The sequence below is a fragment of the Ovis aries genome, chromosome 17 (genome assembly GCF_016772045.2).
Source record: "Ovis aries strain OAR_USU_Benz2616 breed Rambouillet chromosome 17, ARS-UI_Ramb_v3.0, whole genome shotgun sequence".
Classification (NCBI taxonomy): Eukaryota; Metazoa; Chordata; class Mammalia; order Artiodactyla; family Bovidae; genus Ovis; species Ovis aries.
In genome coordinates, this window is record NC_056070.1 from 10,538,337 (window position 1) to 10,566,140 (window position 27,804).

The window sequence follows — 27,804 nt, forward strand, 5'->3', positions numbered from 1 at the left end:
GTTCACGTGGTGGTGGTGACTGGGATGGGCAAAACCAGTTTCAATTTCAGACTCATTAGGTGCCTGAGAGAGACTCAAGTACGTATGTCAGCTGGGCGTTTTTACGCTTCACTCAGTGCCTGGAAGAATTAAGACTTTTGTCTTTTTTTAATTTTTTAAAAAAATTATTTATTTACTTTGACGATGCTAGGTCTGAGTTGTAACGTGGGATCTTTAGTTGTGGTGTGTGGATCTAGTTCCCTTACCAGATATCGAACCGAGGCCCCCTACAATGGGAGCAAAGAGTCTTAGCCACTGGGCCACCAGGGAAGTCTTATTTACTTCTTATTTATTTATTTAACTGCACTGCATCTTAGTCGCCACATGCGGGATCTTTCCTTGCGGCATCTGAACTCAGCTGAGACATGTGGAATCTAGCCTCTGCATTGGGAATGTGGAGTCTAACCACTGGACCACCAGGGAAGTCCTGAGTAAAGGATTTGAATCAATGGAAGTTGGTCAGGTTCCTCTGTCTAGATAAAACAGAGGTTCACTCAGATGAAACCTTCCCTTTATGCAGGTTCCTTGAAACCTTCCTTTTATGTAGGTTCCCTAGGTTCCGCTACATACAATAGTGTCCCCTGATGAGTCACAAAGTTGCTACCTGTAAAGTCAAATATGGCTTCTCCTGAACCTTTGAATATGTTTCAGGCAGTGAGTCAGTTAGGTTCAGATACATTATAACAGAAAATCCAAAGTAACAGTGATTTAACTAATAAGAAATTTATGTCTCTCTTGCATCCATGAGTAAATAATCTAACCTGATTTCATAGTCCCCAGTCTCCTAGAGTTCCTGTTGTGAAGGAGGAAGGGAAAAGATAAGGTACCCCTCCCACCTCCCCCAGCTGAATCAGCATCTTTTCTCAGCCTTTCTGCACATCTTAGACAACATTTTGCTTTTTATCTCACAGGCCAGAACTTAATCACATGACCACACTTCCCTACAAGGGAAAATGGAAAGTGTGGTCTTTTGTCCAGGTACACCGCCACTCTAAATGAAATCTGAATTTTCTTACAAAGAGACAACCAATTTTGAGCAGGAACCTGGGAGCCTCTGGCTCAGGCTGACACTTTGTCAGTGAGGTACATAGATTATAGCTATGGCAAAACATAAATGATATGATGAGAAGAAACAGAATATTAATCTTTTGAGTATCTTCCAAGCTATATATTCCAAGCTGGTTTCTCTCACAGGTATTAATGAGGGAAAATGCAAAAATAAACAAGACATAATTGAGTCATAACATAGAAAACCTCCCTGGAGAAGTAGGGTATAGGCTTCTGAAGTTGTCAGCACTCCAACTTTATTTTTGTATGATTCTCTCAGCTCTTCCCCCCTGTTGGTGTTACCTTCAGTCTCCAGAAAGCTTCCTTCATGAGAACCAAAACGCCTCAAAGTTTCCAGGTTTACCTATAAAATAGTATTCCTTCCAGTGCTAGAAAGATGCTGCCTATCGTAACTACTTCAATCTGGACATCGAACGAATTTAGGAGCCTGCCAAGCCTCACTCACTTAAGCCTGTAGGCCAAGGGGCTTGCTGGTGGTCCAGTGGTTAAGCGTCTGCCTTGCGTGCAGGGCACAAGGGTTTGGGGGTTGGGGTAGGGGGGTGGGGGTAGGGGGGTGGGGGGTGGCGAGGCGGAACTAGGCGCATGCGCCACAGCTATTGAGCCTGTGTGCCAACATCTAAGACCTGACAAAGCGGATAAGATAAATGAATGTTTTAAAAAAGCAAACCTGGAGGCTTGTCCTTCAACTAACCACTGGGGCAAATGTGGGAGTAATTCCAAGTAGCTTCAGACAACCCAGAGGCCACCCTTTGAGTTGGGGGTGGGTTAATTCACCAAGATATCAGAATAGTACACAATAAATTTTGTGAACTAGTAATCTACAAAATATAATGGCAATGGTTGCCCAATAATATGAAAATGCTTAATCTATTGACATGTACCCTGAGATGTACACTTAAAAATGGCTGAAATGGTAAATTTTGTAATGTGCATTCCCCACAATTAAACAACAACAACAATAATAAAGCATAATGAAGGGAAAGTGAAAGGCCCCTTCCCATATGTAACCAATGTTAGCAGTTTGGAGTGTATGTTTTCTTAAAGAGAAGTTATCACAGAATAATAGCTGTCTAAATGCGCTTGGTATTTTCATTACATCTGTGTTTTTTAAAGAACTTTTTTCTTCACAGAACGCTGTTGAGAGCTCGTGAACCAGCAATGTGGGTAATGCAATTTGAGAAATTCTATTCTGAGAGCAGCACATTGCACAAGCTTCGCTGAGAGTCCAGCCAGGCTCTCTGTGTGATGTTACCCTGTGTGTCAATTTGCCTGGGCTGAGGGCTTCCCAGAGAGCTGGCAAACATTACTTCAGGGTGTGTCATTACATTTGAATCTGTGGACTGAGTGAGAAAGATGGCTCTCACCAGTACAGGTGGGCATCATCCAACCCACTGAGGGGCTGAACACAAAAGGCAGAGTAAGGCTAAATACCCTCTCTTCCTTCTCGAGCTGAGACCTCCATCCCCCCCTGCCCTCGGACACTGATGCTCCTTGTTCTCTGGCTTCACACTTGGACTGGGGCTCACACCGAGGCTTTCCTGGATCTTCAGCCTGCAAATGGCAGATTGTGAGATTTCTTGACCTCCGTAATTACTGCATGAGCCAATTCCTATAGTAAATCACAATCAGTCAATGCGCCTTCCTCTCCCTCTCCCTTTCTCCATATACATCTATGTCTATACCGAGCAGTGCTCCGTCACTTCAGTCATGTCTGACTCTTTGCAACTCTATGGACTATGGCCCATCAGGCTCCTCTGTCCATGGGATTCTCCAGGCAAGAATACTGGACTGGGTTGCCATGACCTCCTCCAGGGGATCTTCCCAACCCAGAAATCAAGCCCATGTCTTCTGCATCTCCTGCATTACAAGGGCATATTCTTTACCACTGAACCCCTGGGGAAGCCCATCTATACGAATACACTGATATTAGTATAGTGATATCTATTGATAGCTAGGTATTTGTTGTTTAGTCGCTAAGTCTTATTCGACTCTGCAACCCCATGGACTGTAACCCTCCAGGCTCCTCTGTGCATGGAGATTTTCCAGGCAAGCGTACTGGGCTGGGTAGCCATTTTGTCCTCCAGGGGCTCTTTCTGACCCAGGGATGGAACTGGTGACTCCAGCATTGGCAGGCAGATTTTTACTGCTGAGCCACCAGGGAAGCCTGTATATAGGCATAGATATATCTTATCTCTATTAGTTGATTATGCTTCTCTAGAGAACCCTGACTAATACACTCTGTATCTTCCAGGATTGCAGCTGGTAAACCCACGTGGTATAGAAAAATGATTACTCCTGCCTCTAGTAGTAACTGTCCTTCCATTTTATGCTGGGAAATACGCTAGAACCAGGAAGACAACAGTGAACACAAGAAGTACAGTTCATGCCCTCATGGAGCAGCAGTCTCCAGTCAGAGAGAAAGCATAGATCAAATAATTACAAACACAAATATAAATACTTCATGAAAATCATGATAAGTGCTGAGGAAGAGATGCACAAGTGTTAAACAGGGTAACTTGGCCTATTCTGAGACGGTACTGAGGAACTAACGATTGAGCTGACAACTGTGGGGTGAGGAGTTAATGGATAGACGTGACATGGATGAGACCTGCAGAGGGAAGAAGCGTCCCCAGGGAAAGATATTCAGTCAGCAAATATCGATTTGAACTGTGGTGCTGGAGAAGACCCTTGAGAGTCCCGTGGACTGCAAGGAGATCAAACCAATCAGTCCTAAAGGAAATCAACCCAGAATATTCATTGCAAGGACTGATGCTGAAGCTGAAGCTCCAATACTTTGGCCACAGGAAAGGCCCTGGGGCTGAAGCACCATGGGCTTAGCTACAGCCGCCCCAAGATGGCACGAAGGCCCTTCCCCTCGGCTCCTGCACCAGGCTCTCTTCTTCACTCAACAACATTAAGCCTGGGTTTCAGAACCCCTCCAGGGTTCCCTGATTGCTTCTAGGAAGAGCTCAATTTTCCCAACACTCCTAGACATCATAACTTGGAAGAGTTTGGAATCCCAAGGAAGTTCTAGAATGACTCTAGTTAACTAAGGATATTCAGTCAGCAAATATTGATTTGAACTGTGGTGCTGGAGAAGACTCTTGAGAGTCCCTTGGACTGCAAGGAGATCAAACCAGTCAGTCCTAACAGAAATCAACCCTGAATATTCATTGCAAGGACTGATGCTGAAGCTGAAGCGCCAATACCTTCGCCACCTGATGTGAAGAGCCAACTCATTGGAAAAAGACCCCGATGCATTTGGAAAAAGCATCTTTCCTCCTTGGAAAGACTGAGGGCAGGAGGAGAAGGGGGCGGCAGAGAATGAGATGGTTGGATGGCATCGCCGACTCGGTGGGCATGAGTTTGAGCCAAACTCTGGGAGCTAGTGAAGGACAGGGAAGCCTGGGGTGCTGCAGTCTATGAAATTGCAGAGAGTCGGACACGACTGAGAAACTGAACAACCACCTGGAATGGGCAATGCACTGTGGAGAGTCCTGCAAGGAATACTAAAGCCAGACAGCCTCCAGTCTCAAGATGTTTACAATCTAACGTGCTCGAGCTGACCCATGGGTAATTACAAAAAAAAGCACCCCACTGCTTGGCCCAGGCAGCATGGTGGTCTGGCTGAGAAATGGATGTTCCTAGTGAAGCTGGGATGGGGGAATTGGAAATTAGTGTGTTGGCAGGGAAGGGAGAGAGATTTTCCAATTCTGTCACATGGGAGTTACAATCCTCTGAAGAAATCTGGGACAATTATCTTTTCAAGATTGGAGTTAGAAGAACTGGGCTGGCTCAGAGACCTGGGTCAAGGCACACAGGCAGTACCCTCCCCAGGTGGCAAGCCCTGCCCTTTTGTAATCATTGTTTCCCCTGCCCCAGCTTCTGGAGAGGCCTGCTGTGGAGAAAAGGGAGCTGGGTACACCATCTTGCATTTGCTGATGCAATATCTGGAGGCACCCCACTGCCCTTGGGCCCCTCAGGCAAATGCTGCCCTATTTCCTATAACATGTGGGTTAAATGACCCAAGCCAGTGGCCTTGCAGTATCTTTTATCCAGAGGATAATGGTTATTAAAAAAAAATGTGGAAGGAAGAAGAAGAGCTCTAAAGAGTATGTTTCTCCCCACTAGCCCAAGTGATCCTGGCATGACCCAGAGAGAGCTTTCCGCAGGGTGACCTTCAACCAGGCAGTTACTCTGTCGCTAGAAAGCTGATCTGCCATGAATAGGGGCATATTCTCAGAGTCCATGGGCACTTCAGTGAAATAAAAAATGAGAACATATAAATACTCATGTCTTCGGATGCAATGATTCCAGACCTGGCAACTTGTCCCAAGGGGAAAGAAGATTTATTTTGGCTCTGCCATGTGGCATGCAGGATCTTGGTTCCCTGACCAGAGATTGAACCTGTGCCCCCTGCAGTGGAAGCAAAGAGTCAACCTACTGGACTGCCAGGGAAGTCTCAAAATAACTTTTTTAGATATATACACTTAGGGCTATTTGTTGCAGAGGAAAAGAAGGAATCAATCTAATAATAGAAAATATTAAAGCAGCAGATATCAGCTCAGCAGACTCATGTGTTTGTGGGCTTTGATGCCACTGATATGATCACATTTTTGCTCTGGGTAGTGGACACTGGAAGGCTGTCTTCACTCCCACTTCCCCAAAGCACTCTGATTTCCACCTGGGTGATCATTTTCCCACAAAACATGGTGTCTCAGTAGAATGCGTGTGCCTACTTCATACCAGGAAACCCAAAGAGAGCTGTGGAGGCTCCTGCTAATCCCTCCTGTCAGGCCTGCCACTGCCAAAGGCTGGGCACATGACTGCCCTCAGCCAACCACACTCTCTTTCCCAGGACTTTGACTCTTGAGCCTAGTAAAACACAGACCGGCTTTACTGTCTGTCCAGCCAAGAGTGTCAAAAGAGACCTGCTGCCTGGCAGGCTACCCAGCTTCTTACTCCCAGGATGGTTCTTCAGTCTTCCTTTAGCACCCCACATACTTTGCCTAAGTTGCCAAAATCAGGGTTTTTTTGTTTTGTTTTGTTTTTTGCAACCCAGGAAGAACGGTATTTACCTACATTGGCAATAGAAGACAATGGGCCTTCAGGGAAATTGTCGGGCACTTGGAATTGGTTATCTGGCTGAGCTAGAATAGAAAACTGTTTGTTGTTTACTTGCTCAGTTGTGTCCTACTCTTTTTGCAACTCCATGGACTGTAGCCTCCCAGGCTCCTCTGTCCATGGGATATTTCCAGCAAGAATACTGGAGTGGGTTGCCATTTCCTCTGCCAGGGGATCTTCCCAGCATGGGGACAGAATTCTGGTCTCCTGCTTTGCAGGCAAATCCTGTAAGGACTGAACCACCAGAAAAGCCCAGTTATCTATTGGAGCATTTTATTACTGGCGCAAGGCTTTCTTGCTCTGCCTTGTTAACCACGAAGCCCTCATATTCCAAAATGTGAAGAAATGAGATGGCTGGGCCTCCACTAGCCTGAACCTCTGAAAGACCAGGAGAAGCAGATACACTCATTGACTTGCATAGATTAAGTAACTTGAGTAAGAAATAAACTTTTGTGCGGTAAGCAGCAAGATTTGGGAGTTGACTGTTACCATGGTATAGCCTGTCCTATCCTAACATAGAGGAATTCCAAGATCCTAGGAAGGGGGAAGAATGTCACTAACAGCATTGAATAATATATGCAAGAGAAGGCCAATTTTCAAAATGTTTAGTTTTCTTTATTTAATGGGTACAGAGATGTGTTTGGGATGATGACAGAATTCTGGCAATAGTGGTGATGGTTGAGCAACATTGTGAATGCTCTCAATGCTACTGAGTGGTACACTTAAAAATGGTTTCAGTGATAAATTTTATGTTTGTATATTTTGCCACAATTAGAAAATAACTCCAAATTTTTTCTATCAAAATCTTCCAGTAATGCTATGGGTTGGAAATATAGGCATTCATATATTGTTGTTGAGAAAATAAATAGGTACTTCTTTCTGGATGAAATTTTGGTGATAAAAACAAGGCCTTCGATAGGAAGCCCTTTGATTCATTTATTCCTCTTCTGGAAATTTGACCTAAAATTAAGAAAATAACTTACAAAGTTTTATACAAAATTATCATGGCCCCAGCACAGTTTTTAAAAGCTAAAAATGTGAAACAGTGGGCCACAGGGAATTGGTCATATAATTTAAGGTATATTCATATAATTGAACATCTATTTCTGCTTTATTGACTATGCCAAAGCCTTTGACTGTATGGATCACAATAAACTGTGGAAAATTCTGAAAGAGATGAGAATACCAGACCATCTGACCTACCTCTTGAGAAACCTATATACAGGTCAGGAAGCAACAGTTAGAACTGGACATGGAACAACAGACTGGTTCCAAATAGGAAAAGGAGTCTGTCAAGGCTGTATATTGTCACCCTGCTTATTTAACTTATATACAGAGTACATCGTGAGAAATGCTGGGCTGGAAGAAGCACAAGCTGGAATCAAGACTGCCAAGAGAAATATCAATAACCTCAGATATGCAGATGACACCACCCTTATGGCAGAAAGTGAAGAGGAACTAAAGAGCCTCTTGATGAAAGTGAAAGAGGAGAGTGAAAAAGTTGGCCTAAAGCTCAACATTCAGAAAATGAAGATCATGGCATCTGGTCCCATCACTTCATGGGAAATAGATGGGAAACAGTAGAAACAGTGGCTGATTTTATTTTTGGGGGCCCCAAAATCACTGCAGATGGTGATTGCAGCCATGAAATTAAAAGACTCTTACTCCTTGGAAGAAAATTTATGACCAACCTTCATAGCATATTAAAAAGCAGAGATGTTACTTTGTCAACAAAGGTCCATCTAGTCAAGGCTATGGTTTTTCCAGTAGTTATGTATGGATATGAGAGTTGTACTGTGAAGAAAGCTGAGCACCAAAGAATTGATGCTTTTGAACTGTGGTGTTGGAGAAGACTCTTGAGAGTCCCTTGGACTGCAAAGAGATCCATCTAGGCTATTCTAAAGGAGATCAGTCCTGGGTGTTCATTGGAAAGACTGATGCTAAAGCTGAAACTCCAATACTTTGGCCATCTCATGCAAAGAGTTGACTGAGTGGAAAAGACCCTGATACTGGGAGGGATTAGGGGCAGGAGGAAAAGGGGACGACAGAGGATGAGATGGCTAGATGGCATCACTGGCTCGATGGACATGAGTTTGAGTGAACTCCTGGAGTTAGTGATGGACACGGAGGCCTGGCGTGCTGCAATTCATGGAGTCGCAAAGAGTCGGACATGAGTGAGCGACTGAACTGAACTGAACTGATGTACCTATTTAGAACTGTAGTACAGACGAATGTTTAATGAGGAATACTGGAGAACTGCTCCAATATAATATTAAGTGAAAAAAATACAAATCTTTGTTCTTGAGCAGTGAGTTCCTAAATATAAGTTTAGTTTGACAGTATTGATTTTTGTTTGTTGGTTTTAATTTTATTTATGTATGTGGTTGTCTTGGGTCTCAGTTGTGGCATGTGGGCTTCCATAATTACATGCAAACTCTCAGTTGTGGCATGTGGAATCTTAGTTCCCCAGCGAGGGACTGAACCTGAGTTCCCTCCATTGACGGCGATTCTTACCCAGTGGACCATCAGGGAAGTCCCAGTATTTATTTTTAATGAACGTATGCTGACTTTCTGTTCATGAAATTATTTACCAAGATTGTTAACCATGGTTGCATGATTATAATTAAAAGTTCTCTAAATATCTCAGGATACAATACATTTTAAGAAGATCTCCTCCTATTTCTTACCTTTCTTGCATTTTGGTTCTGTCCTGCCATAACTCGTTTTCCTCTTTCCATCTGAAGGTAATTATTAGAGAAGAATGGAGGAAAAGAGTGTTTCGTTAGTTCTCCTTCTCTGTTATCTTTTTCACATTACATCATCTTTCCCCAGAGTCTTCATGTTTTTGTTCTTGCTATGAACATGACCTTAAAAGGACCCTTTTTGTTTTTCTGCTATTTTTCACATCTTTAGAGATGAAATGAGCTTAGGCTCATTCTGGATCTGCTTTTTCAGATATTGCTAGTTAAGGGTCGTGCTTAAATAACATACTGCTCACTGGTATTTAGATAAATGTACACATCTATCCATTATCTCATATTTTTGGCACAGTAGAGGAATGCGTCTGCTCACACTCCTGGTTTTTTGAAGATATTGCTCTTTCTTTCCTGTTGCAGTTGTTATGTTTGTAAGTATTCATTTATTTGGCTGTGCCCAGTCTTAACTGTGGCACGAGAACTCTAAGCTGTGTCATATGGGGACTGGCTCCCTGACGAGGGGTGGGCCCCAGGCCCCTGCACTGGGAGTGCAGAGTCTTACCCATGGGTCCACCAGGGAAATCCCCCTACTGGAATTATTCAAGGCAAGCATCTTCAACTTGACTTACAGGAACCCCAAATGTATGTAAAATTTTCCCAAAAATTACTGTTGGCGGAGAAAATTTTATTTCCAGGTCCACAATTTCCATTTGGTCTTTTGCCTAAAATTGATCTGTTTGAAAAGCTATCTTACAAGTTCTTCTGCCCACCTCCCCATTCACAATAATCCTTTTCCCAAAGAAGAAGAGAAGGTATAAAATCATACTGCAGGTTCGTTCATCTGCATCCTTGTTCTGAGATGTAAGATTCTCCAGGATAGCTGGGGAAATTTTCAAATATATTTTCTGGAAGCGTTCTGTAATGATTAACTCACCATAGTGCTTTTGTTTTTCCCTGTCTTTTGCACATTTCTGTTAAAAGTAACAATGGCCTTAGAAACTGTCCCATTGAGATATTCTGAATATGTTGAGGTGAGGTGGTAGGAATGATGACAATTTTCCTTTATCAACTTGCCTCTCCCATCTTCAAATATAATTAGGGAATGCATGATCCTTGAGGGAGAAACACATGAACGCAAAGAAAATATCCTTAAGAAATACTGAACACTGGGACTTCGCTGGTGGTCCAGTGGTTGGGACTCTCCTCCACTGCAGGAGGCGTGGCTTTGATGCCTGGTGGGAGAACTAGGATCCTGTATGCTAGAAGGTGCAGCCAAAAATTAATAACAAAACAAAAAGAGAAAGAAATGTTGGACACGAAAAATGATTCTCCTCTTTGAACAGAAGCTTTTTTTTTTCTCTCCTTTCGATCTCTCAATATTCCACTCTAGAATGTGTTGTCAGCTGGAAAGAATGGAAAGAAAAGCACCTTTGAACAGATTAGTCATGCTGATTCTTTAAAGTATAACTGGAATGTATAATTGCTAAGATTTTTAAGACATGATGAACACAGCCTGTGCAGAAAAAGTTCACATGATTTATTTCAAAATGTTTGCAATATTTAAAAAGGTAGTTAAAACTTATTTCATCAGTTCATAATAGGAAATAGTTATTGATTTACTGACTCAATCTTTCGGGACCTCAAGATTCCTCTTCTGTAAAATGGGGATAATAATCATATCCCTTCGCTGAGATTTTTTTTGAGATTAAACGAGTCACCCTGTAATCTCTGCAAAACATGGAGAAAAGTGCCCGGTGCAGAAGAAGGGCTCCCATGCTGCCCCGCTCCCCTTCACCGGTCTGTACTTCCTCTTCTCTTGGTTTGTACTCACTCCCTTGGTCATCTTCACCCACTCTCCTGGCTTTTAATACCATTTATGTGCCAATGATTCCCAATATACATTTTCAGCACCTGCTCACCCTGGAACTGCAGATTCATACTCAACAGCCTACTGGACCTCTCCACCTGGCTATGTACTAGACATCTCAAACTCACTCTCTCCAGATGGACTCCCCACACCTTTCCCCGGTCACTCGACATCTACACCATCCTCCCAGGTGTTCAGACCACCGGAACGTGGAGTTAACCTGCACTGCTTTCTTTCTCTCGCCCTCCACGTTCCGTCTGTGTTCCTGCAGAGAGATCCAGAATCTGACCACCGTTCACTCCCCCAGCGCTGCCCCCTGCTGCAAGCCACTGCGGCCTCTCTCCGGGGTCACTGCCACAGACTCCACCTGGGTTCTGCCTCTGCTTTGGCTTGCTGATGGTCGGTCTTCAACAGGTCAGCCAGATTGCTCCTTCTGAAGAGAAAACCAGGAATTCCCTGGTGGTCCAGTGGCTAGGTCTCAGCGCTTTCACTGCCAGGGCTGGGGTTCAATCCAGGGTCGGAGAATTAAGATTCTGCAAGCCACATGGAGTGGCCGAAAGAAAAAAAAAAAATCAAGTTGTATCTTTCCCCTGCTTAAAATTCTTCAGTAGGTCCCCTCCCATACAGAACACAATAACAACTTTTCAGAAACTACATATGTATTCCTGCACATAATTCATTTTTTAAAAGACTGTATAAATATGCATCAAATTGTTGCCAGGGGTTATCTAGGGTGGTAATATTACATGTGATTATTTAAAACTATTTGCCTTTTGACCCAACAATATTACTGTTAGTAATTTGTCTGCAGGAAATAATAGGATATGCCCAAAGATATATGTTCAAGAATGCTAGTCACAACAATATTTACACTAGGTAAAAATTGGAAATAGCTTAAGTGGCTAACAATAGGGAAGTACAGTTGACCTTGACTAATTATGGGGTTAGGGTTGCTGACCCTCCTTGCAGTAGAAAATCCGAATAAAACTTACTGTTGACCCCCCTCTCGCGTGGTTCCTCCACATCCACGGCTCCTCTATCTCCATAGTTCGGTATTCTCAGAGTCAACCAACAGTGGATCAGGTAGTACTGTGGTCCTTCCTGTTTTAAAAATTCTGCATATAGGTGAACCTGAACCATTCAAATCAGTGTTAGTCAAGGGTCAAGTGAAGCCTAATCATTTCAGTTCAGTTCAGTTCAGTCGCTCAGTCATGTCCGACTCTTTGCAACCCCATGAATCACAGCACGCCAGGCCTCCCTGTCCATCACCAACTCCCAGAGTTCACTCACACTCACGTCCATCGAGTCTGTGATGCCATCCAGCCATCTCATCCTCTGTCGTCCCCTTCTCTTCCTGCCCCCAATCCCTCCCAGCATCAGAGTCTTCTCCAATGAGTCAACTCTTTGCATGAGGTGGCCAAAGTACTGGAGTTTCAGTTTTAGCATCAGTTCCTCCAAAGAAATCCCAGGGTTGATCTCCTTTAGAATGGACTGGTTGGATCTCCTTGCAGTCCAAGGGACTCTCAAGAGTCTTCTCCAACACCACAGTTCAAAAGCATCAATTCTTCGGCACTCAGCCTTCTTCACAGTCCAACTCTCACATCCATACATGACCACTGGAAAAACCACAGCCTTGACTAGACAGACCTTAGTCGGCAAAGTAATGTTTCTGCTTTTCAATATGCTATCTAGGTTGGTTGTAACTTTTCTTCCAAGGAGTAAGTGTCTTTTAATATCATTGCTACAATCACCATCCGCAGTGATTTTGGAGCCGAAAAAAGTAAAGTCTGACACTGTTTCCACTGTTTCCCCATCTATTTCCCATGAAGTGATGGAACCAGATGCCATGATCTTCGTTTTCTAAATGTTGAGCTTTAGGCCAACTTTTTCACTCTCCTCTTTCACTTTCATCAAGAGGCTTTTTAGTTCCTCTTCACTTTCTGCTATAAAGGTGGTGTCATCTGCATATTTGAGGTTATTGATATTTCTCCTGCCAATCTTGATTCCAGCTTGTGTTTCTTCCAGCCCAGCGTTTCTCATGATGTACTCTGCATAGAAGTTAAATAAGCAGGGTGACAACCTACAGCCTTGACGGACTCCTTTTCCTATTTGGAACCAGTCTGTTGTTCCATGTCCAGTTCTAACTGTTGCAACTGTTGCTTCCTGACCTGCATACAGATTTATTATAGCAAATGATGTGTTAGCTGGCATGGCTAACCTTGTCTTTTAAATTTTAAATTTATCTGCCTATTATGTATCTGGCTGTGCCGGGTTGTAGTTGAGGCACGTGGGGTCTCCGCTGCGTCATGTGGGATCTTCCACTGCAGGGTCTTTCGTCGTGGAACCCGAGCTCAGTAGTCAAGGTGTGATCTCAATTAGTTGCTCCACAGCAGGTGGGACCAGGGATCAAACCTCCGTCGCTTACATTTCAAGGTGGACTCTTAACCTCAGGACCACCAGGAAATCCCTGACCATATATATATATATTTTTTTAATTAGTAACACACTATTAATGAAAAACAATTATGAACTAACAGTACAGTCTGAGATTGACTTTGCAAATTAAAAAATGTCTATGAAAAGAGAGAAAAAGACACTAAGGATATGCACCAAAATATCAATGGGCGTCATCCATGGCAAACAGACACAGGTGGTGGCCGTGATCTAGAGCTACACAGCCGTGGAAGGGCTGCTACTTCCTGTTAGCAAACCTGCTTGGAATTCACAAACTCAGAGCAAATGTGCAAATTCTAATCAGCACTTCCTGCACATTCTACTGTATCAGCTTAAGCAACCATCTCTTTTATAGCCTCTGCTGCTGCTAAATCGCTTCAGTCGTGTCCAACTCTGTGCGACCCCATAGACGGCAGCCCACCAGGCTCCTCCGTCCCTGGGATTCTCCAGGCAAGAACACTGGAGTGGGTTGCCATTTCCTTCTCCAATGCATGAAAGTGAAAAGTGAAAGTGAAGTCACTCAGTCCTGTCCGACTCTTAGCGTCCCCATGGTCTGCAGTCTACCAGGCTCCTCCATCCATGGGATTTTCCAGGCAAGAGTACTGGAGTGGGGTGCCATTGCCTTCTCCGTTTATAGCCTCTAGATGCATTCATACAGTATATCACATAAATAAGAAGATATTCAAATCTGAATTTATGGTAACAAAAATGATTCTTATACTGCATACTTAGCAAGTAGGAAAAAACAAAAATAAATCCCCTAATACTTCAAGGAATTTAGGCCTTTTAAGGCTTGCCAGATTAGAACAGGTTAAATTTTTTTTTTTTTTTTTTTTTGCAATGACTGATAAGAGTTTCCTAAGCTTCTTATCAGTTTTTAACCTGTTTGAAAAAACTAGTTACAAGTGCAGGAAGTAAGATGCTTGGCAAGCTCGGTGACTAATATCCCGTTTCTAATTTACAGTTTGACTTTTAAACGTTGAGCTTAAAAGTTAGTTCTTAGAATTTTACGTTTCATATGTCTTGTTAGTTATGGAATGAAGTAATCAAAGGAAAACAAATTCTACATTCATCACTGCATTTCTTTTCTATTCAGTCTCAGAGATCTTCACCCAAGAACACATTGATACCATTCAGAAGCTTAAGAAGTCATCTCTCTTTCTTCTTTACATAACTGAAGCATAGGTACCATTCAAATTACCAACACATTTTCACTGAAAAGGAAAACAAACAAGTGAAAAGCAGAATACGAAGTTCCTAAGTAGCAGAAGAAACCACAAGGCGATCAGAAATGACCCGAAAGCCAAGCTTGCAATTTTTTTCGCGAATTAAGTAATAAGGTCAACCACAAAAGGTGTCAGGTATGCAATAAAATAGGCTGGCTTCAGCACATTCCTTTGTTTTAACACTTGGTTTCGACATTAAGGCAAGGAGACTGCCCTTAAAAACCCACATATTGAATACTGAGAACATGACATTTCACCAGACTTTGTTGCAAAACTAGAATTGTGTGAGAACATTGCCACTTTGTTCTTTTGGAACATAGAGCAGAAATTTACCAAACAACCATCTGCATGAAAGGCAGGAAGATCTGATTCTGTGCTTATGAGCTTAAGGCTTTCTTCTTCTTTTTATTTTTTTTTTCATCTGGCATTCTTTGAGAACAAACTAAAATTCTCTTGTTCTCTGGAGAGAAAGAGAGAGAGGTAGAAATTACCTAATGTAGAATATGAGCTTCTACCTGTATCAAAACAAGGAAATCCGCTCCAGGCTTAGCTGGAGTGAATGTGTGCAGTAGGCTAAGGGTGCCTGTTTTGCTCATCTGCATGGGCGGGTTGAGTCTGTGTAGCACATTTGTTGCTTTTGCTGTTGTTTAGTCACTCAGTCATGGCCGACTCTTAGCAACCCCATGGACTGTCGCCCACCAGGGTCCTCTGTGCATGGGATTTCCCAGGCAAGAATGCTGGAGTGGGTTGCTATTGCCTTCTCCAGGGGATCTTCCCGACCCTGGGACTGAACCCCCATTTGCTGCATTGCAGGCAGATTTCTTAATGCTGAGCTACCTGAGTGTATCTAGCAAATAAAAAAATAAAAATGGTAATGACATCAATAAAAAAAACCTCTCTAAGAGTGTGAACAAAGAGAAAATCATTTGCTCCTAGCTGCTGCTGCTGCTGCTGCTGCTGCTAAGTCGCTTCAGTCGTGTCTGACTCTGTGCGACTCCACAGACGGCAGCCCACCAGGCTCCCCCGTCCCTGGGATTCTCCAGGCAAGAATAGTGGAGTGGGCTGCCATTTCCTTCTCCAATGCATGAAAGTGAAAAGTGAAAGTGAAGTCGCTCAGTCGTGTCTGACTCTTAGCGACCCAATGGACTGCAGCCCACCAGGCTCCTCCGTCCATGGGATTCTCCAGGCAAGAGTACTGGAGTGGGGTGCCATTGCCTTCTCCAATTTGCTCCTAGATATTTAGTCAGATCTAAGGTGGAATTTCTCTCCCTGAATTTACTATGGTTCTCAATTAGGAATTATAATGCTTTGGAGGGTGTTACAAGAAAACTATCCTAAAGTCTAAGTTGCTTGTTTTCTTCATGACAGTTAATTTTATTTGCTTTTAAAATGTGAACGGTATTTACTTTTTGCCTGTGCCAAGTATTTTGTTCTGACATTTGAGCTGTGGCGTGTGGGATCTAATTCCCTGCCCAGGGACTGAACCTAGACACTGGAAGCTCAGAGTCTTAGCCGCTGGACTGCCAGGGAAGTCCCAACGCTTAATTTTAAAATTAAGCTTTGCACAAAATAGAGAATCAATATTTCACTGATTACAAAATGAACGAATTCCAGCTCAAGTCTCTCATCCATCAATTATGGCAAAATTAACAGATCTGCACCCTCTGTGTAGGTAGGGGCTACTTCAGTGATATTTACAGTCACAGAGGAGTAAAAGGAGCACCCATCTGCCAATATACAGTCATCAAAGCCACACAAATAATCAACCCTAAACAAACTGAATAACTCTTATTTGGCCCCTAGATACATCCTGAAATTAAAAAGGCTTACTGTTGTCAAGTTGCTAAGTTGTATCTGATGCTTTGCCATCCCATGGACTGCAGCACCCTAGGCTCCTCTGTCCTCCACTATCTCCTGGACTTTGCTCAAATTCATGTTCACTGATGCATGGACATGAATGGATAGAATCAGTGATGCTATCTAACCATCTCATCCTCTGCCACTCCCTTCTCCTTTTGCCTTCAATCTTTCCCAGCATCCCCTTTTCCAATAAGTACGCTCTTCGAATCAGGTGGCCAAAATATTGGAGCTTCACCTTCAGCATCAGTCCTTTCAGTGAAAACCCAGGACTGACTTCCTTTAGGATTGACTGGTTTGTGCTCTGTACAGTCCAAGGGACTCTCAAGAGTCTTCTCCAGCACCACAATTCTAAAGCATTAATTCTTCAGTGCTCAGCCTTTTTTATGATCCAACTCTCACATCTGTACAGGACTACTGGAAAAACCATAGCTTTGACTATATGGACCTTTGTCAGCAAAGTGATGTTTCTACTTTTAATACAGTGTCTAGGTTTGTCATAGCTTTCCTTCCAAGGAGCACTATAGCAGCAGCATCTTTTAGGATTTTAAATAACTCAGCTGGAATTCCATCACCTTCACTAGCTTTGATCATAGTAGAAGGCTGAGCGCCGAAGAATTGATGCTTTTGAACTGTGGTGTTGGAGAAGACTCGTGAGAGTCCCTTGGACTGCAAAGAGATCCAACCAGTCCATTCTGAAGGAGATCAACCCTGGGATTTCTTTGGAAGGAATGATGCTAAAGCTGAAACTCCAGTACTTTGGCCACCTCATGCAAAGAGTTGACTCATTGGAAAAGACTCTGACGCTGAGAGGGATTGGGGGCAGGAGAAGAAGGGGACGACCGAGGATGAGATGGCTGGATGGCATCACTGACTCGATGGATGTGAATCTGGGTGAACTCTGGGAGTTGGTGATGGACAGGGAGGCCTGGTGTGCTGTGATTCATGGGGTCGCAAAGAGTCGGACACAACTGAGCGACTGAACTGAGCTGAACTGAATGATTCCTAAGGCCAACTTGACTTCACACCCCAGGATGTCCGGCTCTAGGTGAGTGACCACATCATTGTGGTTATCCAGGTCATTAAGACATTTTTGTACAGTTCTTTGGTGTATTCTTGCCACCTCTTCTTAATCTCTTTTGCTTCTGTTAGGCCCTTGCCATTTCTGTCCTTTATTGTGCCCATCTTTGCATGAAATATTCCCTTGATATCTCCAGTTTTCTTGAAGAGATAACTATTCTTATTCTATTGTTTTCTTCAATATCTTTGCATTGTTCATTTAAGAAGGCCTTCTTATCTCTCCTTGCTAGTCTCTGGAATATTCACTAATGTACTGAAAATAAATTTCTTGGGGGCAGGGGGGCGCTTCACTGGCATGTCAGCGGTTAGGGCTCTGCTCTTCAACTGCAGGGGGTATGGGTTCCATTCCTGACTGGGGAATTAAGACCCTGCATGCCACACTGGCAAAGAAAATAGAGAGAGAGAATTTCTTGGACTCTGTCCTTATTACTGCACTTAGTTGCTGAGTCCCCTTTCCACTTAAAAACCTAAACTTAACCTTTTGTGTGAACTTTGCAATTTACAGATTAAACTCAGTCAATCCAGGGTTTCTCCCCCTCTCCATTTTCCTTCTCTTTTCCAGGGGTTTACATGTTGTTCCGACCTCAGAGGCCCCTGATCCAGGATCTGCTGAGCTGGGTGATTCCCTGGTCTGGTCGCCAGCTCCTGTGCTTTGCTGCCTCATGTCTCCATACACCTCTGCCAAGTTTGCCCTGAGTACAGGGCCCCTCCCGTTCTGCCATCCCTCTCTCAGCCACTCCTGGGTGCTTTGGGGAGCTCAGAAAACTGCTGGATGCTCACTGTCCTGCAGGGTGCTGGGAAATGTCTTAGTCATCCACGGAGGTCTGCTAGAAGCAAGCTGAGGATCCTCTCTACCCTCTGTATTCCTGCAGGGGATTTCTCATCTTCTCAGTTGACTGAGGAGAGTGGACAGAGGGTACAGTCTTTTCTTAGGCACCAAAGTATAAGTGTTAGTCACTTCAGTTGTGCCCCCATGGACTGTAGCCCATCAGGCTCCTCTGTCCATGGGGATTCTTCAGGCAAGAATGCTGGGTTGACATTTCCTTCTCCAGGGGATCTTCCTGACCCAGGGATTGTACCTGGGACTCCTGCCTTGCAGGCAGATTCTTCACCATCTGAGCCACCAGGGAAGTCCCTATCAGATTCTAAATTCTAGTCACCTGCCCTCAGATTTTCTTCTTTTTGTTTCCTTTCCATAGCCAACTTCATACTTCCTCTTTGGTTTATGATGTAAATGTCCTGAGTCCTCTCAAGTGTTTATTCATGTAGAACTCAAGAACACATGTTTCCTCTTTCAAGAAACCTGCCCTATAAGAAAAGCCTACTATTTCAGCTTTGATGTTAAAATCCTATTTGGAAATTTAGTTGTTCTCTTCATCCTGGGCTATGAGCACTCATTCTAGAGTGATGACTGCTATTGATTAAGTAAAGGGGGAACAGGTAATCAGGAGTGATAGGAACCCCCTAGTGGGCATTTGGAAACGTGCAGGACATTTTTAGTGGTCACAGTGACTTAGGGATTTGGTGGGTGAGGGTAAGGACGGTAAATATCCTGCAATCGCAGGACAATGCCATGCAAAATACCAATAGTTCCCTGCTGAAAAATGCCAAAGACATTCTTTGGGGGCTTTTCCAGCCTCTGGCCCCGTCTCTCTTACCCTACAGGAAGGCTCCAGGGCCCTCTTTGCTCACCTCTGAGAGCCTGACTCCTTTCTTGCCCACAGTCCTCAGGTAGTCCTTGCATCTCTCGGACCTGAGCTGTTTGGGGGAGAAGCAAGATGCTGGATGGGAGGTACAGTTAGCTATCTCACCCTTTAATTTCCCATTCCTCTTCCACCAGTGTAGTGCTTTGAGTTTTTGTCTCTGAGCTTGCTGGACCAGTCTCCTACATGTAAAATTTACCAAAGTTCTTCTCTTGCTTCTCATCCCCACTCCTATTACTGCTATGTGCAAGAGAAAATGTGAAACAGCCTGTATTTTAGTCTCGTCGCTAAGCATGATTTTGGGCCAGTCTTTTAACCCCACAGCTTAGTTTTCTCATTTGTGAAAATGAAAGCTTGAGGCTAAATGGTCTCTAACGGCATGTCAGCTCTGTGCCTCTACAGAAAAAGGACAGCATTTGTTCTGCAATTCGGACACACTTTACATTTCTTTCTTGACAAAAGTCCTTTAGCCTCTTTTGTTCATAATTTAGAAGTAAGTGGACTCTTCAGAGGAGATGGCAATAATGAAACTAGATTACCATGTCATTGTGGCAAGTGTTGGTTAATTATTGAGCTATATACAGTAAAATATATACACATATATTTTGTTATTCTGTTTTTCACAAAGGATCAATCTCTCATTTTTCCTTGCTTTATTAATACATTAAGGAAAGATTTATAATCATCTATTGTGTGTCAGGCGTTATTCTAGATACAACAGTGTTGAAAACATAACAGTAAACAAAATAAACTCAATGTTCTCACAGAGCTCACATTCTAGATTATCAGTTCTCAATGTGTGGCCCCTGAAAAATATCTCAGAGTATCCAAAAGGTCAAAACATTTTATTAATAATACTAAAGCATTATTTGACTTTTTCGGTGTGTTCACATTTGCACTGATGGTACCAAAAAAATGGTGGGTTAAATTAAGTGCCTTAGCATGAATCAAGGTTGTGGTGCCAATTGCTAGAAGTTACTGTATTCTCCACACTGCACGCTTGAAAGAAAAAAGAAAAGCCAGTTTCCTTTAAGCAGTCATTTACAGAACAATACAATTTATTATTTCTATTATTAATAATATATAATATTATATTATTGAGCTTCCCTGGTAGCTCAGATGGTAAAGCGTCTGCCTACAATGCGGGAGACATGGGTTCAATCCCTGAGTCGGGAAGATCCCCTGGAGAAGAAAATGGCAACCCATTCCAGTACTCTTGCCTAGAAAATCCCATGGGCCTAGAAGCCTGGTTGGGCTACAGTCCATGGGGTTGCAAAGAGTCAGACACGACTGAGCAACTTCACTTCACTTCACAAATTATTAACTTTTATATACAATGGTTGTCTTGAGGAAATCATATGTGATTATTTGAAATTGTATGCTAAACTAGTCAATTTTTTAAATGAAATCTCATCTTTCCTTGAAAGAACAGCTGAAAGATGAACTATGGTTTCCTAGACTTGAAAACGGGCAGACTTTTTTTGGAAATGAGCCAAGTAATTCTGATACCTCCAGGAAAATAACTGGCAGTATTTGTTGCCAATGATAAAATTCAAACTTGCAAGCAAAAAATAGAATTTTGAAAAAATCTGTAGTTTGATAGCTTCCCAAAACACAAAAATTCTGATGAGATTGGTGGCAATATTAGCAAATGTGATTTTTCAATGTTGTGTAATGAAGTGTGCCAACATTTGGAAGATCTATATAGCTCAGTGAACTGTCTTCCAAATGACCAATGCATGATGCTACAAAATCATGCATATGTTAAAGATCCATTAAAGTTGTGAGACAGACATGAAATTTTAATGTAACAGTATGAAAAGAACTTTTCAACATGTTTCAAATGTTCCAGTAACTTGATACTTCAGGCCTGGTTTTCTTTCAGAAAATAAACTTAGTAGTTCTCAGCCAAATAAACAAACACATCCCCAGTTCTCATGTTTGGTAATTATAAAATTTTTAGTGAATATAGATACTAAGGTTTGTGTTGTGAGAAGTGAAGTGTTTCCTCTATTTTAAAATGTATTTGGTTAAGTGAAATTTAGTAAGCTTGCGCTTACCTGAATTTTTTTTTTGGAACATAGTATATTAAGAAACAATCCTGAGTGACATAGAGACCGGAGAGGAGTAAAGCATCAACTGCAGACTTTCTTCAAATATTTAGAATGTAGTACTGGATGAAGCACAAGCTGGAATCAAGACTGCTGGCAGAAATATCAACAAGCTCAAATATGCAGATGATACCACTCTAATGGCAGAAAGTAAAGAGGAACTAAAGAGCCTCTTGATGAGGGTGAAAGAGGAGGGTGAAAAAGCTGGCTTAAAGCTCAACATTCAAAAACTAAGATCATGGCATCCAGTCCCATCACTTCATGGCAAATAGAAGGGGAAAAAGTGGAAACGGAGGCAGATTTTATTTTCTTGGACTCCAAAATCACTGTAGATTGTGACTACAGCCATGAAATTATAAGACATTTGCTCCTTGGAAGGAAAGCTATGACAAACCTAGACAGCGTATTAAAAAGCAGACGTCATCTTGCCAACAAAGGTCTGTATAGTCAAAGCTATGACTTTTCTGGGCTTCCCTGGTGACTTAGATGGTAAAGAATCCACCTGCAGTACAGGAGACCCGGGGTTGATCCCTGGGTGGGGAGGGTCCCCCAAAGAAGGGAATGGTTACCCACTCCAGCATTCTTGCCTGGAGAATGCCCTGGACAGAGGAGCCTGGTGGGCTACAGTCCCCGGGACAGCAAAGAGTCAGACACGACTGAGTGACTACCACTTTCACTGTCATGTATTTTCCAGTAGTCATGTACAGATGTGAGTGTGGACCATGAAGAAGGCTGAGCACGGAAGAATTAGATGCTTCTGAATTGTGGTGCTGGAGAAGACTCTTGAGAGTCTCTTGGACTGTAAGGAGATCAGACCAGTCAATCCTAAAGAAAATCAACCCTGAATATTCATTGGGAGGACTCATGCTGAAGCTCCAGTACACTGGCTACATGATGCAAAGTGCCGACTCATTTGAAAAGACCCTGATGCTGATTGAGGGCAGGGGGAGAAGGGTGCAACAGAGGATGAGATGGCTGGACAGCATCACCAACTCAACAGGAATGAACCTAAGCAAACTCCTGGAGATAGTGAAGGACAGGGAAGCCTGGCGTGCTTCAGTCCAGAGTCAGACACAGCTTAGTGACTGAACAACAACTTGTATAATTGTGGTGAGCCAGTGAGAGGGGCCTGGCTATCTGGAAACAAAAAAGTCATTGTTCTTTTTACATTTGTCCACTGAACTTATCAAAAGCATTGAGCAGAAAACACAGACATAGGTGATTAATTCTTCCAGTGTTCCTTCTCAGTGCTCTTTTTAGCCAAAGCAAAAACAATACCCAGCTGTGGATGTGACTGGTGATAGAAGCAAGGTCCGATGCTGTAAAGAGCAATATTGCATAGGAATGTCAGGTCCATGAATCAAGGCAAATCGGAAGTGGTCAAACAGATGGCAAGAGTGAACGTCGACATTCTAGGAATCAGCGAACTAAAATGGACTGGATGGGTTAATTTAACTCAGATGACCATTATATCTACTACTGCAGGCAGGAATCCCTCAGAAGAAATGGAGTAGCCATCATGGTCAACAAAAGTCTGAAATGCAGTACTTGGATGCAGTCTCAAAAACGACAAAATGATCTCTGTTCGTTTCCAAGGCAAACCATTCAATATCACGGTAATCCAAGTCTATGCCCCAACCAGTAATGCTGAAGAAGCTGAAGTTGAACGGTTCTATGAAGAGCTACAAGACCTTTTAGAACTAACACCCAAAAAAGATGTCCTTTTCACCATAGGGGACTTGAATGCAAAAGTAGGAAGTCAAGAAACACCTGGAGGAACAGGCAAATTTGGCCCTGGAATGCAGAATGAAGCAGGGCAAAGACTAATAGAGTTTTGCCAAGAAAATGCACTGGTCATAGCAAACACCCTCTTCCAACAACACAAGAGAAGACTCTACACACGGACATCACCAGATGGTCAACACCGAAATCAGATTGATTATATTCTTTGCAGCCAAAGATGGAGACGCTCTATACAGTCAACAAAAACAAGACCAGGAGCTGACTGTGGCTCAGATTATGAAATCCTTATTACCAAATTCAGACTGAAATTGAAGAAAGTAGGGAAAACTGCTAGACCATTCAAGTATGACCTAAATCAAATCCCTTAGGATTATACAATGGAAGTGAGAAATAGATTTAAGGGCCTAGATCTGATAGATAGAGTGCCTGATGAACTATGGAATGAGGTTCATGACATTGTACAGGAGACAGGGATCAAGACCATCCCCATGGAAAAGAAATGCAAAAAAGCAAAATGGCTGTCTGGGGAGGCCTTACAAATAGCTGTGAAAAGAAAAGCGAAAAGCAAAGGAGAAAAGGAAAGATATAAGTATCTGAATGCAGATTTCCAAAGAATAGCAAGAAGAGATAAGAAAGCCTTCTTCAGCGATCAATGCAAAGAAATAGAGGAAAACAACAGAATGGGAAAGACTAGAGATCTCTTCAAGAAAATTAGAGATACCAAGGGAACATTTCATGCAAAGATGGGCTCGATAAAGGACAGAAATGGTCTGGACCTAACAGAAGCAGAAGATATTAAGAAGAGGTGGCAAGAATACACAGAAGAACTGTACAGAAAAGATCTTCACGACCCAGATGATCATGATGGTGTGATCACTCACCTAGAGGCAGACATCCTGGAATGTGAAGTCAAGTGGGCCTTAGAAAGCATCACTATGAACAAAGCTAGTGGAGGTGATGGCATTCCAGTTGAGCTATTTCAAATTCTGAAAGATGATGCTGTGAAAGTGCCGCACTCAACATGCCAGCAAATTTGGAAAACTCAGCAGTGGCCACAGGACTGGAAAAGGTCAGTTTTCATTCCAATTCCAAAGAAAGGCAATGCCAAAGAATGCTCAAACTACCGCACAATTGCACTCATCTCACATGCTAGCAAAGTAATGCTCAAAATTCTCCAAGCCAGGCTTCAGCAATACGTGAACCATGAACTTCCTGATGTTCAAGCTGGTTTTAGAAAAGGCAGAGGAACCAGAGATCAAATTGCAAACATCCGCTGGATCATGCAAAAAGCAAGAGAGTTCCAGAAAATACATCTATTTCTGCTTTATTGACTATGTCAAAGCCTTTGACTATGTGGATCACACTAAACTGTGGAAAATTCTGAGAGAGATGGGCATACCAGACCACCTGACCTGCCTCTTAAGAAATCTGCATGCAGGTCAGGAAGCAACAATTAGAACTGGACATGGAACAACAGACTGGTTCCAAATAGGAAAAGGAGTCCGTCAAGGCTGTAGGTTGTCACCCTGCTTATTTAACTTCTATGCAGAGTACATCATGAGAAACGCTGGACTGGAAGAAACACAAGCTGGAATCAAGATTGCCGGGAGAAATATCAATCACCTCAGATATGCAGATGACACCACCCTTATGGCAGAAAGTGAAGAGGAACTAAAAAGCCTCTTGATGAAAGTGAAAGAGGAGAGTGAAAAAGTTGGCTTAAAGCTCAACATTCAGAAAACGAAGATCATGGCATCTGGTCCCATCACTCCATGGGAAATAGATGGAGAAACAGTGGAAACAGTGTCAGATTTTATTTTGGGGGGCTCCAAAATCACTGCAGATGGTGACTGCAGCCATGAAATTAAAAGACGCTTACTCCTTGGAAGAAAAGTTATGACCAACCTAGACAGCATATTGAAAAGCAGAGACATTACTTTGCCGACTAGGGTCCGTCTAGTCAAGGCTATGGTTTTCCCAGTGGTCATGTATGGCTGTGAGAGTTGGACTGTGAAGAAGGCTGAGCGCTGAAGAATTGATGCTTTTGAACTGTGGTGTTGGAGAAGACTCTTGAGAGTCCCTTGGACTGCAAGGAGATCCAAACAGTCCATTCTGAAGGAGATCAACCCTGGGATTTCTCTGGAAGGAATGATGCTAAAGCTGAAACTCCAGTACTTTGCCCACCTCATGCAAAGAGTTGACTCATTGGAAAAGACTCTGATGCTGGGAGGGATTGGGGGCAGGAAAAGGGGATGACAGAGGATGAGATGGTGGGATGACACCACTGACTCGATGGACGTGAATCTTAGTGAACTCCAGGAGTTGGTGATGGACAGGGAGGCCTGGTGTGCTGCGATTCATGGGGTCGCAAAGAGTCAGACACGACTGAGCGACTGAACTGAACTGAACTGTGGTCATGTTTGGTTTCTCATTGTTTGACATTGTTTATACAGTCCAGAATGTTAATCAGATGGAGAATTCCTGATGTACATAATATATCCATAGTCCTGGATACATAATATATATGTGTAAATTTTATTTCTGAATCTTAGAACAAAATAGTCAATACTTTTCTCAGGATAAATATTCAAAACATGAAAACTGTATTTTCAAGTATACAAATGGTGTGTTTATCATCGCTGAATTTTTGGAAATACTTTATAGAATACACACTTGTCTTTCTCCTCTCTTTAAGCTTTGATGTTTCTATCAAAGAGCCTGTCTGTGGGACCTCCTTGGCGGTCCATGGGTGAAGACTCTGTGTTCCCAGTGCAAGGGGCCCAGGTTCAATCCTGGTCAGGAAACTAGATCCCTCATGTTAGTAACTAAGATCTGGCACAGCCAAATAAGTAAATAAATAAAAATAAATATAAAAAGGCTTGTTTGTGGCTTACATTTGAGATTTTGAAAGCAGTTTTTAATCCTAAGAATTAGTTTCTTGTGTTCCTTCTCAGACTAAGCACCAAACTGTTAGTTGCTCATCATGGCAACCTACTCCAGTATTCCTGCCTGGAAAATCCCATGGACAGAGGAGCCTGGCAGGCTCCTAAGTCACACAGAGCCGGACACTATGGAAGCCACTTTACACGGACGCATGCAAGTACACACACATCCAGCTCTTTGTGACCCCGTGGACTCTAGTCCATCAGGCTCCTCTGTCCATGGGATTCTACAGGCAAGAATACCAGAGTGGGTTGCCATTCCCTTCTCTAGCGGTTCCCGACCCAGGTATTGAACCCAGCTCTCCTGCGTTGCTGGCAGATTCTTTACCATGTGAGCAACCAGGGAAGCCTAAAAAGGAAGGCAAAACTAGGCTTTCTTCATCAACTATACCAATTAAAAAACGTAATGGGGAAAAAAATTTCTTCACAGTTTTCCTTGACAGAGTTTTCCTTTTCTCCTGTGTAGACCATTACTTACCTCTCTTGTGACATTTGTAAGTTTTTTGATGCAGAAGAATTATTCATGCAAGTTCTTGATGAATAAAATAAATGTGTATGATTATTGAGATGATGACTGTTGCTTCTGACAGATATTTATTATAGTAATCCAGATATAACTATGCTAGTCACCTCAAATTACATAGTATGCTTATTTCTGAAATGATAATGGTTCTAGCCAGATGACTTTTTTTTTAAGGTCATTGATCTATTTTCAGACTTCATGCTGTAACTAGCCTTAAGAAACTATTCCTGGTTGAATACTGTTTCAAAGAAAAATATCCTCAAATATACAAAAATGTTATTACTCTTCACTTTTATAGCAACATATTTTTGTCAGACTGGGTTTTCTTTATAAAACTCTACTAAAGCAACATATTGCATTCATAAAATAGGAAGATATGAGAATGTTTGATTATATCAGATATTAATGAGATTTGAAAATGTGAAACAGGGACTTCCTTGGCAGTCCAGTGGTTAAATTCTGCCATTACACTGTAGGGGGTGCGGGTTTGATCTTTGGTTGGGGAACTGAGATCCTGCATGCTTCACAGCAAGGCCAAAAATAAGGGGAAAAAAAAGTAAAACAATGCCACTGTTTTTGCAATTTTTTTGAAAATACAATTATTTTTCATAAAAATATGTTATACATGGTGATATTTAATGAATTTATCACTGTTAACTTAAATGCATTATTAAGTAACAGCATTTAATCCGGTATACATGTATATCCTGTATACATATATATATGTATATATAATCTGATTTCTTTGGTTTCATCCATTTTTACCAAAAATTTCATTATGGAATATAAATATTACTTTTTATACTTTAAAATATTCACTATTTTTAGGAGTAAAATGGACATGATGGGTTATCAAACAAGGCTCTATACTTTCTTTTTAATTTTTACTTAAAAAAATTATTTTTTTAAATTAGCAGATAATTGCTTTACAATATTGTGTTGGTTTCTGCCACATATCAACATGAATCAGCCAAAGGTATGTGTATGTCCCCTCCCTCTTGAAACTCCTTCCCACTTTCTACCTCACCCCACCCCATAGGTTGTTTTTTTAATCATCTCTTTCAGAGGGACAACTGTTACAGCTCTGTTTATATATATTTGTAGTTTTTAATATTTTTCTAAAATTTTATTTGTATACCACATTCACACTCAAGGGTAATTTGATAGTTTTATACATTTGAACATCCAATAAATATTTCAGATTCATATATATTAATATATTTATTATATGCCATTGGAGAAGGAAATGTCAACCCACTCTAGTGTTCTTGCCTGGGAAATCCCATGGACCGAGGAGCCTGGAGAGCAGCAGTCCATGACGGTCACAAAAGTCAGACACGGCTCAGGGACTAAACAACAAAAAACAAATAT

General features: G+C 42.3%; 1 long non-coding RNA gene across 1 annotated transcript in view; it reads right to left on the reverse strand.

Moving 5' to 3' along the window:
• Window positions 1-10,443: 10,443 nt before the first annotated feature.
• Window positions 10,444-27,804, reverse strand: part of LOC105602721 (uncharacterized) — a 35,937-nt gene continuing 18,576 nt past the window's right edge. Inside the window, exons 2-3 of the long non-coding RNA XR_003591975.2 lie at window positions 11,787-11,895; window positions 10,444-11,327 (exon numbers count right to left, since the gene is read on the reverse strand). This is a non-coding gene — a long non-coding RNA (uncharacterized LOC105602721). The remainder of the gene's footprint in view (window positions 11,328-11,786; window positions 11,896-27,804) is intronic.